Source organism: Narcine bancroftii, chromosome 4 (assembly GCF_036971445.1).
Source record: "Narcine bancroftii isolate sNarBan1 chromosome 4, sNarBan1.hap1, whole genome shotgun sequence".
NCBI lineage: Eukaryota > Metazoa > Chordata > Chondrichthyes > Torpediniformes > Narcinidae > Narcine > Narcine bancroftii.
In genome coordinates, this window is record NC_091472.1 from 245,314,043 (window position 1) to 245,331,247 (window position 17,205).

The window sequence follows — 17,205 nt, forward strand, 5'->3', positions numbered from 1 at the left end:
AACTCAATTAGGCTTGTGAGGCATGATCTTCCTTTCAGAAAGCCATGTTGACTATCCTTGAATGGACTGTACTTTTCCAAATACACATAGATCCTTTCCTTTTGAGTGTTTGGAATTGAGTGAGAGATTGCAAGACCTGGCTGCTTTAAATTCCTGACTAAAGCACTGAGCGTGTCTTTTGTATGTTCGGGATTTGACTGCGAGACCTGGATCCTTTAAATTGATGGGCAGTATAAGCAGAGTGGCCATCATGTGAGTGGGCCAGAGTGGGAGTGGGGAGGCTTTGGCTCAAGAGGATTAGGTGAGCAGAGTCTGAGGTGAGTATCAGGTGTGTTCTTTCTTTCTTAAGTGAGGGCATAGTTAGAGCATTTAAAATGACTCCTGTGACAGTGATGTGCCTCTCATGTGAGATGTGGCAGTCCTGGGGGAAATCCCCTCTCCTGGAGAGGCACATTTGCTAGAAGTGCATGAAGATGGGAAAACTGGAAGATCGTGTTGGAATCTGGAGCATCAGCTGGAAGAATTCACCTCATAACGGAGAATGAAGGGAGGAGTCACGTGATGCAGTAGTGGCCGGTAGGGGAAATCCAGCCCTCTCCAGAAAAGTTTTTAAAAAATAGAGAAAAAACAAAGGCACAAAGATAAAAACCATAACAAAGTGAAAGTAAAAGTGTGGAGAAAATGGCAGCAAAGAAAGAAAAACCAAAAACAACGGGAAGAAAAGAAGAAGGAAAGACGTCGGAAGAAGAAGGTGAAGACCTTACCGGTACAAGGAGGCCCGCCATGGAGAGAGAAGCCCACACCCTGAGGTCAGTCGAAGCCCCGAACTCGGGACTATAAAAATGGCTCACGGAGCCAAACAAAAGTGTGCAACCGTGCAAGACAAAAATAACACTGACGGGAGGGGGGACCAGCTGAGGAGTAGATCTCCACAGCTGAAACAGGCAACTACAACACAACAGCAAGAGGAAAACATAGAAAATAATGAGAACAAGAAGGAAGAGAATAAAATAAGAAATCAAAGAAACAACAGATGACCAACCCAGAGGAAGAAGACCAACACCAAGACACTTCTAATAAAAATAAGAAGACCAAAAATACCCAACAAAATAAAACAAACAACCCAACAAGAAAACCAGAAGAGACAGAGGTAAAGGACGCAGATCCTGGAGTGGACTGGAGTGGACTCAGAAGAAGAGGAGGAAGAACACAGAGAAATGGAAGATGAAGGGAAGGGCAAGTACATGGATATATATATTTTTAAAGAATATATGGAAACAGTAAAAGAATGGCAGTCACAAGAATTCAGTGAAATAAAAAGAATAAAAAGTACAGAAGAAAAAGTGAATAGATTAGACATGATCATGACAGATATAGGAAAAAGAGTAGACAAGGTAGAAGAACGAGAAACAGCCATAGAAATGGAAGTAGATGACTTAAAAAAGAAATGAGAAGAATCTGATAAAAAAGTTAAAGAATCACAGGAGCTGTTAGCTCAGAAGATAGATATAATGGAAAATTATAATAGAAGAAACAATATAAAGATAGTGGGCCTTAAGGAAGATGAAGAAGGCAAAAATATGAAAGAATTTATAAAAGAATGGATCCCCAGGGTCCTAGGAAGACCAGAATTACAGGAAGAAATGGAAATAGAAAGGGCACACAGAACATTAGCCCCTAAACCACAACAAAAACCAAGATCCATTCTAGTAAAATTCCTAAGATATAAAACAAGAGAAAATATATTGGAGAAGGCAATGAAAAAAATGAGAGAAGACAAATAACCACTGGAATACAAGGGTCAAAAAAATTTTTTCTATCCAGATATGTTTTGAACTCTTGAAAAAGAAAAAGGACTTCAATGCAGCAAAAATGACCCTATAGAAAAAAGGTTATAAATTTATGTTAAAATACCCAGCGGTACTTAAAATAGTTATTCCGGGGCAGCAAAACAAACTATTCTCAGATCCGGAAGAAGCACGAAAATTTGCAGAACAACCTCAAAACAGACAGAGAGATATATGTGTGTGTATATATAAAAAATAGAGTATAGGTAAGAAGTAAGAAGGGAAAGAAAGGGAAGAAAGGAAATAAGGAGGGAATTAAGAGAGTGACCTTTGTTATATATGAAGATTAAAATCTTTTCTGGGGGGGCTGGGTGGGGAAGAATTACAGTCACTGCGAAATCAGTTGACGCTTGCGAGTGGATTCGCAAAGCCAAATGGAGAGGGGAGATGTGGTTGCCCGACAAGAGACAAAGGGCAACTCAGAAAAGGGAGGGACTATTTGGGTTAAAGGAATTTTAGATATGAGAATAATGGAAATATTTTATGTTTTAGAAATGTTGTCTTATAATGTGTTCAAAAAAAGAAAGCAGAAATGGCTAAGAAGGGAAGGTGGTGATGAGGAAACGGAAAGGAAAGATAAACAAAGTATGAAATGGCTACGTTGAACTATATTACTTTAAATATTAATGGAATACATAACCAAGTCAAAAGGAAGAAACCGTTAGATTTACTGAAAAAAGAAAAAATTGATATAGCATTCGTACAAGAAACACATCTAACTGAAGTGGAACACAAGAAATTAAAGAGAGATTGGATAGGACATGTAACAGCAGCATCATATAATTCAAAAGCCAGAGGAGTAGCTATATTAATCAATAAAAATGTACCAATCAAAATAGAAGAGGAAATAATAGATCCAGCAGGGAGATATGTAATGATAAAATGTCAGATATATTCAGAATTTTGGAATTTACTCAATGTATATTCACTTAATGAAGAAGATCAAAAATTTATGAAAGGTATCTTTTTGAAGATAGCAGATACGCAAGGGAACATACTAATAGGAGGGGATTTTAACCTTAATTTGGACTCAAACATGGATAAAACTGGGAAAAAAACTAACAGAAAGAACAAAGTAACCAAATTTATAATTAAATCGATGTAAGAAATGCAACTTTTGGATATATGGAGGAAACAACACCCAAAGGAAAAGGAATATTCATATTATTCGGGTAGACATAAAACATACTCAAGGATAGACCTATTCCTGCTATCAGCCCACATTCAAGGGAGAGTTAGGAAAATGGAATATAAAGCTAGACTATTATCGGACCACTCACCCCTGTTATTGGGAATAGAGCTAGAGGGCATCCCACCAAGAATGTATAGATGGAGATTAAACTCCATGCTACTTAAAAGACAGGATTTTAGAGAATTCATTGAATGACAAATTAAAATGTACTTTGAAATAAATACGGAATCAGTGAAAGATAAGTTTATACTATGGGACACAATGAAAGCGTTCATCAGAGGGCAAATAATAAGTTATGTAACTAAGATGAAGAAGGACTACAATCGGGAAACAGAACAGTTGGAAAGGGAAATAACAAATATAGAAAAAGAATTATCAATAAAGGAAGATGCAAGTAAAAGAAGAGAATTGGCAGATAAAAAAATAAAATATGTAACACTACAAACATATAAGGTGGAGAAGAACATAATGAAGACAAAACAGAAATATTATGAGGTAGGAGAAAAAACGCACAAAATTCTAGCGTGGCAGCTTAAGACAAACTAAAAAAATGGTATTGGCATTAGGAAAAAGGACAAACAAATTACATATAATCCAACGGAGATCAATGAAAACTTCAGGGAATTTTTCGAGCAATTATATCAAACTGAAAACGAAGGGAAAGAAGACAAAATAGATGAATTTCTAACTAAAATTGAACTACCGAAATTACAAACAAAGGAGCAAAATAAATTAATAAAACCATTTAAAATAGAAGAATTACAGGAGATATTAAAAAAACTATCGAACAATAAAACACCAGGAGAGGATGGATTCCCAATAGAATTCAATAAAACATTTAAAGACTTATTAATTCCTCCCCTTCTGGAAGTAATCAACCAGATTGATAAAACACAAAGCATACCAGATTCATGCAAAACAGCAATAATTACAGTAATACCAAAGACAGGGAAAGATCCACTTGAACTAGCATCATATAGACCAATATCTCTACTTAATACAGATTATAAGATAATAGCTAAACTATTAGCAAACAGATTGGCCGACTATGTACCAAAAATAGTAAATCTAGACCAAACTGCATTTATTAAAAAAAGACGAACAACAGACAATATCTGTAAATTTATTAACTTAATTCATGCAGTAGAAGGAAATAAAACTCCAACAGTAGCGGTTGCTTTAGATGCAGAGAAGGCCTTTGACAGAGTAGAATGTAATTATTTATTCAAAGTACTACAAAAATTCAGCCTACCAGAGAAATATATTTATTGGATTAAAGCATTATACAAGGGGCCATTGGCGGAAGTGACAGTAAATGGATATATATATCGAAACAATTTAACTTAAGCAGATCAACAAGGCAGGGATGTCCACTATCTCCCTCATTGTTCGCGTTAGCTATAGAACCACTAGCAGAACTGATAATAACAGAAAATAAAATAAAAGGGATAAAAATAAAAGAGAAGGAATATAAAATCAGTCTATTTGCAGATGACGTTATAATATACTTAACAGAACCAGAAATATCAATAAAAGAATTACATAGGAAATTGAAGGAATATGGAGAAGTATCGGGGTACAAGATCAACGCAAATAAAAGTGAAGCAATGCCAATGAATAATGCGGATTTCACAAAGTTTAAGAAAGAATCGCCATTTAGATGGCAAACACAAGCAATGCGATACCTAGGTATACAACTAAATAAAAACCTCGGCCATCTATATAAACTCAATTACCACCCATTAATGAAAAAATTACAAGACGACTTAGAGCATTGGAAAGATTTACCACTAACACTAATAGGAAGGATAAACTGTATTAAAATGAATATTTTCCCAAGGATACAATACCTATTTCAGTCATTACCAATACACCTAACAGAGAAATTCTTCAAGGAGTTAAAGAAAATAATAAGGAAACTCTTATGGAAAGGGGGGAAACCGAGGATAGCACTAGATAAATTAACAGAATGGTACAAACAAGGAAGCTTACAACTACCAAATTTTAAGAATTATTATAGAGCCACACTATTAAGATACCTATCAGATTTTTATCAAACAAGGGAAAAACCAGATTGGACCATATTAAAACTAGACAAAATAGGGGAGAAGATACCTGAACATATACTATATAAATGGGATGAAAAATTGGTGCAATGTAGGAATTCACCGGTATTGCATCATCTGCTCAACATTTGGAAGAAGATTCATGTAGAAAGGAATAAAACAAATTACCAACTACCAAAACTAATATTGACGTAAAATCAGCTAATCCCTTTCACAATAGATAACCTTTCCTTTAGAGAATGGGAGAGAAAAGGGATCAAAAGAATAGAAAATTGTTTTTCGTGAAATAAATTATTATCCTTTGAACAAATGAAGGATAAATATAATATAACTCACGATACAATGTTTGCATACTACCAACTGAAAACCTACTTGAAGGACAAATTGAGAAACATTCTGAGGTTACCAGGAGGAAGCAATTTTGAATATGTGATTACAGACACAATGATAATTAAAAAGTTTGTAACAAACGTGTACATCAAACTGCAAGAAAAGGAGAATGAGGAAACAAACAGTAAACCTAAACAAAAATGGGAACAAGATCAAAAGATAAAGAATGAAACATGGGAAAAGCTATGCTCTGGAACTATGAGAAATACAATAAACACGAGGTTACGCATGATACAATATAACTGGATACATCACACCTCAAAAGTTAAATAAATGGGGCCCAACAGTATCAGACAGATGTTTTCGCTGTAAAAAGGAAACGGGAACAACAATTCATGCAATCTGGACATGTGAGAAAGTGCAAAAATTTTGGGAAGATCTAAACCAGATATTAAATAAAATCAGAAAAAGGAATATACCAAAAAACCCAAAGATCTTCCTCCTAAGAAATATAAGAAACAAAGAATTTGGACTCGATTTGGATGGAGCACAAAAAAGATTTATTATGATAGCCCTAGCTGTAGCAAAAAAATGTATTATGTCAAACTGGAAATTCGAAGACAACTTGAGAATACAACAATGGTACATAGGAATGAATAAATGTATTCCATTAGAAAAAATAACATATAATTTAAGAAATAACATTACAATATTCGAACAAATATGGGAGCCATACATGAAACACAATAGAGAAATCCTACCACGGACTTCCACCACCTAAAATGACAGAAGGAGAAGATAACGAAAAGAACTGACTCAGTAAAATTTCTTGTTTATTTTTATTAAAGTGACAACATCGTTTAATGGGTTTAATGTATCTTATAGATTGAACTTTAAATAAATGGGGAAGGGAGTGAGGGAGGGAGGGAGGGAGGGAAGGGAGGGGGGAAGGGGAAGAAAACGACACTGTATATATTCAAGAAGAAAAATGTCTGTATGTATCTTGATCAGTATGGTTTATAGTGTGAAAAATAAAAAATTTAAAAAAAAATAAAGGAGAATGAAGCAGTCATAGATCAGAGCAACAGGGAGGTAGTCACATCTAGGCTGTCAGAAGCAAGTAGTTGAGTGACAGTCAGAGAAGGCAAGCAAAGGTGAGTAGTGCAGAGCACCATTCACCTGAGTAATAAGTATATTGTCTTGGATTCTGTTGTGGGGGTGGGGAGATTACCTACCAGGAGGGAGCCACAGTGGCAAGTCCTCTGGCACTGAGCCTGGCCCTGTGGTACAGAAGGGTGGGATGGAGAAACGGAGAGCTGTATTCATAGGGGACTCTATAGTTAGGGAGGCAGACAGGAGATTCTGTGGGTTAATAATTTACCGCATGGTTTGTTGCCTCTTAGGTGTCAGGGTCCAGGATGTCTCTGATGGGGTCCATGGCATTCTGGTATGAGAGGGAATGCAGCCAGAAGTTATGGTACATGTTGAAACGACGGCATGAGTAGGAAAAGGTATGAGGTCCTGAAGAGTGAGTTTAGGGAGCTAGGCAGAAAGCTGAAGAATAGGACCTCAAGGGATAACATTCTCAGGATTGCTGCCAGCAATATGTGATAGTGATGGCAAGAATTGGAGGAGATGGCAGGTAAATGTGTGGCTGAGAAATTAGTGCTGGAGTCAGAGTTTTAGATTTTTGGATCATTGGAATCTCTTCTGGGGAAGATGGGATCTGCACATATTGGCTGGCTTGCATCTGAACTCATGGGAGCAATATCCTTGTGGGCAGGTTTGCTGGTGTAGTTTGGGTGTGTTTAAACTAGTTTGCAAGTGGGATGGGACCTGGAGTGAATAGTCAATGGAAAGTGCATGGAGTAAAACCAGATCTATCATTTAGAGCACACATGTCAAACTCTGGCCTGATATAATTATATTTGGCTTGCAAGATCATATTAAATATATATTAGAGTTGGCCCGCTGGCCGCCGCGCCAGTATAGCGCATGCACACTGAAGGTAAAAATGAAGACGCCGGAGGTGTGGAGGGATTTCAGAGTCCCGAATCCCGGGGATCGGAGCGCCGCACTCAGCCCGCCCGGCTCCCAGACACACAGACGCGGCTGGAGTTGGGGACCATCCTCGCTGGGTCCGCGCTTCAGCGGCGACGCCGGACCGAACGTCTCGTTGGCGATGCCTTCCCCCTCGCTCCGTGCGCGGCGGACCCTGCCTCCCGCACCTTTTGTTGGAGACAAGCCCGGCGCCGTGAGATCGCAGTTTAATCCCTCTCCAACCATGGGAGGGGGGTGGGAGCAACGCGCTCTTCTCAGCCAATTCCTCCACCGCCCCGGACGCCGGCGTTTCAACAGGGGGTTCAGGTGCCTTCGTCAGGACACCGACCTGTTGGTCCAAGACAAGGGGAGAGCGTACAAACTCCACACAGACAGCACCTGAACTCAGGTGAACGTGGAGCTGCGACCCCACATTCCACATCAGGACTGTGTGTAAGATTGGGAGCAGTGAGACGGAAGCTTATTTTGTTCCTGTGATTTAAGCCTTTCTTGGGGTGGGGGGGGGGAGGTCCTTCTCTGACCACTTGCCTAACAATTAACCTAATCAGATGTGGAGTTACCACAATACAACAGTTCTCAACCTTTTTCTTTCCATTCGCGTCCCTGTGCCATTAGTGCTCTGTGATTAGTAAGGGATTGCTTAAGGTGGTCTGTGGGTGGGAAGAAAAAGTTTGAAGACCACTGCTTTAATCATCCCTCATTGACTCGTCATGTGCACGGTTTCAGACGCTAAAGGAAATGGGCCAATGACAATGAAAGAGTTTATCCAAAACTATTATTAAACATTTATTTTAATACGAAAAAGTTTAACATTACATATGTTGAAAGAAGAGAAAACATGCAGATGTTGTTAAAAATTTTCAATAAATATTTAGTTCGGCCCTCGACTTAGTCCAAGTTTTTAATTTTGTCCCTCCGTGAATTTGACTGACACCCCTGATTTAGAGAGTCTTTGAGGAAGGAGAACCCAAATATAGAGTATGAAGGTGGTAAAGTAGAAGGGCTAAAGTGCATATACTTGAATCCAAGAACTGAGAGCTTGGATACAGAATTGGAACTATGACGTAGTGGTCATTACAGAGGCTTGGCTGGCACCAGGGCCAGAATGGATTCTGAAAATTCCTGGATTTCAGTGTTTTAAAAGGGATGGGCAGGGAGGAGGGGTGGCATTACTGGTCACGGATGCAATTGCACTGCAGAAAGGGTGGATTATATCGCAGGATCCTGTATTGAGTCAGTATGGATGGAAGTTAGGAACAGGAAGGGTGCAGTTACTCTAATGGGAGTATTCTGTAGGCCTCCTGGTAGCAGCAGGGATACCGACCGAGGAGCAGATTGGGAGGCAGATTTTGAAAAGGTGCAAAAAAAGTAGCAAAGTTGATACCATGGGTTGTTCCCTGATCTTAACTAGGATCTGCTTAGTGCCAAAGGTTTAGACAGGGCAGAGTTTGTTCAGTGTGTCCAGGAGGGATTCCTGTCACAGTATGTTGACAAGCTGACTAGGTGAATGCCATATTAGATCTAGTATTATTTAAATGGAGTCAAGCTAGGGAGTGGGGTAATGCAAAGGGATCTGGGTGTACTCGTTCACCAGTCACTAAAAGTTAGCATGCAGTTTCAGCAAGCTGTGAAGAGGGCAAATGGCATGTTAGCTTTCATAAAAAGGGGATTGGAGTATAGGAGCAGAGATGCCCTCCTGCAGTTGTACAAGGCCCTGGTGAGACCTCAACTGGAATATTGTGTCCCGTTCTCGTCCCCAAATTTGAGGAAGGGCATATTCGCTATAGAGGGAGTCTCTGTCATTTTAGGTGGTGGAAGTCCGTGGTAGGATTTCTCTATTGTGTTTCATGTATGGCTCCCATATTTGTTCGAATATTGTAATGTTATTTCTTAAATTATATGTTATTTTTTCTAATGGAATACATTTATTCATTTCTGTGTACCATTGTTGTATTCTCAAGTTGTCTTCGAATTTCCAGGTTGACATAATACATTTTTTTGCTACAGCTAGGGCTATCATAATAAATCTTTTTTGTGCTCCATCCAAGATTTACAAGGTTAGATCTCGGGATGGCAGGATTGACATATGCTTAAAGGTTGGAAAAACTGGGCTTCTAGGCGATGGAGTTTAGATGAATGAGGGGAGACATGATTGAGGTGTATAAGATTATCAAGGGGCTAGACGGGGTGAGTTAGGATTACATATTCCCAATGTTGGGAGAGACTGGGACGAGAGGGCATAGTTTAAAAATACAGGGAAGGCTCTTTAGGACGGAGATGAGGAGAATTTTTTTTACCCAGAGAAGTGTGGATCTGTGGAATGCTTTGCCGCAGAGAGTGGTGGGATATGTTCATAAAGGAGTTAGATAAGGCTCTTGTGGGCAGGGGAGGTAAAGGCTAAGGGGATAAGGCAGGGAATGGTTACTGACGGAGAATGATCAGCCATGATCTGAAAAATGGTGGTGCTGGCTCGATGGGCCAATTGGCCGACTCGAGCATCTATTGTCTATTTGGGGGACAGTGGCTACTGTTCCCTGGCCTTAAACATTGTCATGGACAAGGATAGAGTCAGAGAGGACAGGAAAATATTTAATTGGGGAAGGGCAAATTATGAGGCTATAAGGCTAGAACTTGTGGGTGTGAATTGGAATGATATTTTTGCAGGGAAATGTACTGTGGAGATGTGGTCGCAGTTTAGAGATCTCTTGCAGATTGTTAGGGATAAATTTGTCCCGATGAGGTAGAGAAAGAGTGGTAGGGTGAAGGAACCATGGTTGAAAAGAGAGGCACAATTCTGGAAAGTGGGACTGATGATCGGACTGCTGAAAACTCACGAATCCTGGTCAGGTTTCTTCCAGAGAAAGGTTCTTTCATACGAATGGTTGTCACAACTCCCCTTTTCCTTGCGTGGGGAAACAAAACGTGTGACTTCAACAATGCTTTCAAAACCCAGGCACGGGTCAGTTGAAATGACCATTACAATGGTCATGATCCAATGCAGGAACTCTACAGCTTCCTTTACCTGGATGTGGGTCAATAAAGTGACCATTTCTTTGGTCATGGTGTGGTTCAATAATCTCGCCTGACAAGGAGAAACATCCGAATTTACCATTTCACACAAAGCCACTCCACCTCTGTGTTAGATGGCTTCTGATCACCAAGTGTGCTGTTCCTTTAAGTGTCCTACTCATGTCTCTCTCCCCACCAGTGTTCCTGGATAAAGCAACAAAATGTATTTCTCTTCCTGGGAAATCTCAACTTTTGGACACAGTCGATACCTGATTGTGGCCACTCAGTTCTCTCCACAATTGTGAATGGTCATAGCCAGTACTAGGCCTTAAAGTGACAGTCACTAAATGAAGCGGGAACTCGTAATGAAGGGCAAACTTCAAGGCAGAATACAAAGTTAATGGCAGGATTCTTGGTAGTGTGAAAGGGTCTATGGTGGTCCATGTCCACAGATCCCTGAAAATTCCCTCACAGGTAGACAGGGTGGTTAAGAAAGCTTATGGGGTGGTTGCTTTCATATATCGATGGACTGAGTTTAAGAGCCATGAGGTTATGATGCAGCTCCACAAAACATTGGTTAGACCACACTTGGAGTCCAGTTCTGGTTGACTCATTATAGGAAAAATGTGGAAGGGTTGGAAAGGGTGCAGAGCAGGTTTACTCGGATGATACCTGGTTTAGAGAGTATGCATTATGAGCAGAGAATAAGAGAGCTCGGGCTTTACTCTTTGGAGAGAAGGAGGATGAGAGAAGACATGTCAGAGGTATACAAGATATTAAAAGGAATATATAGAGTTGACAGCCGGCTCTGCCTTCCCAGGACACCACTGCTTAATCCAAGAGAGGGTGGCTTTAAGGTAATGGGTGGGAAGTTCAAGGGAGATGTTAGAGGAAGGTTTTTTACCCAGAGAGTGGTTGGTGAGTGGAATACACTACCTGGGTGGGTCATTGGTGGAGGCAGGTACATTAGACATACATACAGCACGGTAACAGGCCCATGAATCCGTGCCGCTCAAGTTATACCCCATTAACCTACACCCCAGGTACATTTAGAAAGGTGGGAGGAAACCAGAGCCTCCGGAAAAAACCCATGCGGACACAGGGAGAACTCCTTACAGACAGCGAGGGATTTGAACCCTGGTCTGGTCCTGTCTGTTGGTGCTGTAAAGGCATTATGCTAACTGCTACGCCAACCATGCCACCCCAATTCAAGAAGTTTAAGAGATGACTAGTTAAGCATATGGATGAATTTAAAGTGGAGGGTTATGAAGGAGGCAGGGTCTAAAGGTCGGCACAACATTGTGGGCCAAGGGACTATACTCTATGTTAACAATCCTCTCTCGTAGTTTCCATACCACTGACATGAGACTCACTGCTCTATAATTCCCAGGATTCTACAAATTACCTTTTTTTAAACAAAAAGACTACATTTGCCATTCGCCAATTCTCAGGCACCTCCCACGTGGCCAAAGAGGACTCAAAGATCATAGCTACTGCGCAAGCTAACTTTTTTCTCTCTTCCCACAGAACCTGGGGTTTATTGTGTCCAGACTCAAGAACTCTTAAATCTTGATATTTTTAAGACTATTCAACACTTCCTCTTCCTTAATCTTCACATTGTCCTGCACAAAAGCCTCTTCTATTCCAACCTCACCCTGATGAAGGTCCTTTTCTCTTGTGAATACTGAAGCAAAGTATTCATTTTGGACCTCCCCAACCTCCTCAGCCTCCTTTATACTTTTTCGTCATCCTTCTGTTCTTTGCATACACATAGAATGCCTTGGGGTTCTCCTTAACCCAACATGACAAGGCCTTCACATGCCCCCATCGCATGTCCTAAGTCCTTTCCTAAGTTTCTTCCTGGCTACCTTATACCATGAGCCCTTCCTGTTTCCTACATCCTTTATCTAGTATATGCTTCCTTCTTCCTCTTGACTAGCTGTCTCACCTGCTTTGTCAACCACAGTTCCCTATTCCTACCATCTTTTCCCTGTCCCAGTGGGACTAACCTATTTTGAACCCAACTCGTGTGGTCCCTAAACTTCCTCCACATTAGTTCTGTGCTTTCACTCTTGAAAATCTGTTTTCAATTTACTTTTGCTCATTCCTGCTTCATCCTTTCATAATTAGCCCTACCCCAGTTAAACACTTTCCCATTTTGTCTGCTTTTATCCTCATCTATAGCTTTGCTAAGACTCAGGGAGATGTGGTCACTCTCATCAAAATGCTCCCCCACTGAGAGGTTCACATGACCAGGTTTATTACCCAGAATTAGATCCGGTCCACATACTGTGTCAGGAAACCTTCTTGAACACACCTGACAAATTCATCCCCATCTAACCCTCCTGCAGTCAGTAGGTGCCCGTCAATATTAGGGAAGTTGAAATCACCCATAACTACAACCCTGTATTTCCTGCACCATTCCAAAATCTGCCTGCTTATGTGCCTAATAGTCCCGAGGGCTATTAGGGGGCTATAGACTACTCCTAGCACAGTGATTACTCTCTTCCTATTTCTGACTTCCACTGGCACTGTCTGCAGTGTCCTCCCTTTCTATAGCTGGGATACTATTCCTGACCAGTAATGCTACTCCCTCTCTCATCCTATTCCTTTTGAAACACCTAAACCCCAGTATCTGCATCAGGCAATCCTGTCCCTTCCTCCAGCCAAGTCTCTGTAATAGCCACAACATTGGAGTTCCACATACTGATCCATGTTCTAAGTTCATTCCCTTTATTCCTAATACTCCTAGTGTTGCAATAGATACATTTCAGCTGCTCTAACTGGCTATGTTTATATTTTGTCCCCTGCCAGTCCTTCCTCACAAACTCAGAACACATAGGTTCTTTCTTTTGACCTTCTGCCCTATTCTCTGCACTCACGTTCTTGTTCCCACCCCCCTGCCAAACTCGTTTAAACCCTCTCCAACAGCTCTTGTAAACCTGCCTTCCAGGAGATTTGTCCCTTTCCAGTTCAGGTGCAGCCTGTCCTTTTTGTACAGGCCAGATCTTCCCCAGAAGAGATCCCAATGATCCACAAATCTGAACCTTTGTTCCCTGCACCAACTCTTCAGCCACATGTTCATCTGGCCACAACTTCCTATTCCTATTCTCTCTAGCACATGGCATAGGAAGCAATGCCCACCCTTGAGGTCCTGCTCTTGAACTTTCCTAACTTGATTATTATTACGCTGTTATTGTGCAGTCTGGCTACAATCAACAAACCTTGATTTTCCAGAATTATTTGCAGCCCAACCTCAGCAAAGGCAAAGTTATTCTGATTCATGCTGATTCCATTTTACTCGTGTCAAAACAATACAGCCAAAAATGTTAACTATGAAACACAATTTAATAACTTCAAAAACATTTCCATTCTTACTAAAACACCTCTAAGCTGCTTTTGTCCTGTTCAGTTCCTGACGTCTCCGTACCACTGATCTTGTTTTGTTGCTCTTATCCACTTTCATCACCTATATCTAACAATGCTCAATGGATTCATTGATTTCACTTCTCAGAACCGCTTGGTTCAGGATTTCATTTTGTTCTCTTTTTGGCCTTGATCCATCAGTTCCATAAGCGGCAGGTCATATGCAGGAAACTGCAGATTACGCACAACCTATATAGAATCCTCAAGAAAATAAGTTAAAATTGTCTTAGGTGTCAAGCTTATGAACTCATGAAAATGCACTGGTTTCTATTTTTGCAATTGAAATACATTTTTATCAATTATCTGTCCAGAAAATATCTCCGTTGCATGAACCTGTACATCTCGGCAGGGAACACATCAATTTGAAAGTATTTAGTGCAGTCTATTAAGTTCACATACGATGACTTGAAAATAGAATTTTGCTCAATTTCAGAAATAGAATGATCATCTGAATTTTAAATGTATAAACTATGTACATGATTATCTTGAATAATTCTTTGTTCTGTTTTTATCCCAATTTATTAAAGCACAATGTGGGGGAAGAAGGTCATTTGGTATAATATGCTAATGTCTGTGTTTAACTTTATGTATGTGAGAGCAAATATTAGCAATCATAGTTTGTTTTGTATTGTTTAAAAGAAGCCAATTGGAATAATATGATTCCAACACTAGAGCTCCTTATAACAGCAGAACAACCATCGATGTCCTGAACTGAGCTTGTGCAGAAATTTAATTGTATATGTTCTAATTAATGTGATATTGCTTTAGTAATCAAAGCAGTGGTAACTCAATGTAACATAATTTCAATCATTAGAACCATATTTATTCAATTGTACAACATCAAGGACTTCATGTTGCGTGTAAATGTCGAATTGATAATGATAATGCTTGCTTGTCAAATGAAAGTCGCTCTCTATTTACAGCCAAACATCCTTATAAAACGCCATTTGAAAAATATTTGAAGTACCACTATTTTTAGCTTTAACAAATGTGCCTTCAGCTTTCCATCACCTTGCTAAAAATCTTTCATCTGATTTGTCATTCTTACTTAACTGAGCAATGATTTTTAAATATTTGAAGCCACAACCTTAGGCTTCCTGTGAGGGTGAAACTCAAGGATAGCAAGTTCCAGGAAGCCTGAATGTCAAGTGATACCAGGGTTGAATAAGGAGGGGGGGGAAAAATGAAGTGCATAGAGACTGTAGATGCTGGAATTTGGAGCAAAAAACAGTGTTGAAAGGACTCAGGAGGTCAGGTAGCATCTATAGAGGAAAGGAATGGTTGATGTTTTGTTCAGAGTGGATCATTCTGATCTGGATCACCTGGAAAACAGTAACTCGTACATACCGCTACTCTTCATCGACTACAGCTCAGCCTTCAGCACCATTGCTGGCTGGTCAACGAGTGCTGAACTCTGGGTCTCTGCAACCCCCCCCTCCCCTGCAAATGGATACGACTTTCTCATTGGAAGACCACAGTCTGTATGGATTAGAAACAACGCCTCCTCCTCACTGACAATCAACACAGGCGCACCTCAAGGTTGCGTGCCTAGCCTACTGCTCTACTTACTAAACATCCTTGACTGTGTGGCCAGGCACAATTCCAATATTATCAACAAATTTGCTGATGACACCATGCTTGTCGGCAGAGTCACAAATGGCACCGAGGAAGCGTACAGCAGGGAGATAGATCAGTTAGTGGAGTCGTGTCAAACAAGCAACTTTGCACTCAACATTAGCAAAACCAAGATGATGATTGTGGACTTCAGGAGAACATGAACTTGTCCTCATTGAAGCCCCAGTAGTGGAGAAGGTCAAGTTCCTGGGTGTCGTCATCTCCGAGGATCTGTCCTGGAGCCTCCATGTAATTATGAAGGCGGCTCGTCACCAGCTATACTTTGTGAGGTGTTTGAGGAGATTCGGCATGTCACCAAAGATTCAAACTTCTAAAGGTGATCTGTGGAGAGCACCTGGCTCATTGCATCATTGTTTGGTCCAGAAATGTCAGCGTTCAGGACAAGAAAAACCAATGTGACATCGTGGGAACCAATCTTCACTCCATCGATGACATCGGCAGGAAGCAATCCTAAGAAAGGAGCCTCTATCCTCAAGGACACGCCACTCTGGCCTTTTCCTCTTCACCCTGTTTCTGATCGGTTTTGAAATATGTTTGGAGATTTTTCTTCATTATGATGAGAATTCTCCTGTCATCAGCAGTGGAGGGTCTTCCTTGGATACCAGTCCCTTTACTGAGCTCACCAGGGCGCCCTTTCTTCTCAATGATTTCCAAACTGTTGATTCTGGTAATCGTAAGGTTTGGGCGATCCCTCTTTCTGTTTTATTCTTGTTTATCAACCTTATAATGGCTTCTTTGACTTTTGTTGGCACAGCTCTGGTCCTCATGTTGAACAATGGCAACTACAGACTCCGAAGGTGATCAAACACTTAGAAGCAAGCTTCATTCTCTTGTACCTGCACCAATAAAGCAATTAAACATACCCGAGTAATCACAAACAGCTGCGAAGCCAAATGTCCCAGACATTATGGTGCCTTGAAATGAGGGTACTGTATAAAAAGGGCTGTAATTTCTACATAATCAAACCAAAATGTATACAAATAACCTAAAATAAATTCTGAAATGTGCACTTTAATTACACGTGAATTGTTTGATGACAAATTTAAGACTGTGGAGCACAGTGGCAAATAAAGAATTCTCTTTGTCCCTTGCATTATCGAGGGTACTGTATGTTAAGCTGCTGTGGAGGCAAGGGAGGATATTGCTAGGACTCTGATGGACCGTTTTTCATCTTGTCTGGCCACAGCTAAGGTGTCCGATGACTAGAGGACTGCAAATGTGGCACCTTTATTTCAAAAGGGAAACCAGGGTAAGCCAGATAATTTCAGGCTATTAAGACCTGAATGCCATTGGTGTGGTTAGAAGAGCCATTGCCTTACAATGCCAGTGATCCTGGTTGAATCATGACCTCTTGCTGTCTGTGTGGAGTTGTCACGTATTCTCTGTGACCACATGGGTAACCTTGAGGTGTTCAAATTACCTCTTATTTGTCAAAGACAGACAGGTTGGTTGCTTAATTGGCCAATATATTGCCCCTGACGTGTAGGTAAGAGGTGGAAACTAGGGGAGGAGTTGATCAGACTGGAGGGAGAGTATAAAATAAAATTAGTGTAAATAGGTGATTGATGGTCAGCACAGACTGAATGGGCTGAAGGTCCTGTTTCCTCGAGGAGACTAACATAACTGGTAGAGAAGATAT

General features: G+C 40.5%; 1 protein-coding gene across 9 annotated transcripts in view; it reads left to right on the forward strand.

The window, feature by feature from the left end:
* The window catches only part of LOC138761815 (E3 ubiquitin-protein ligase HECW2-like), a 333,777-nt gene that overhangs the window by 121,002 nt on the left and 195,570 nt on the right, over nt 1-17,205 (forward strand). The window lies entirely within an intron of this gene.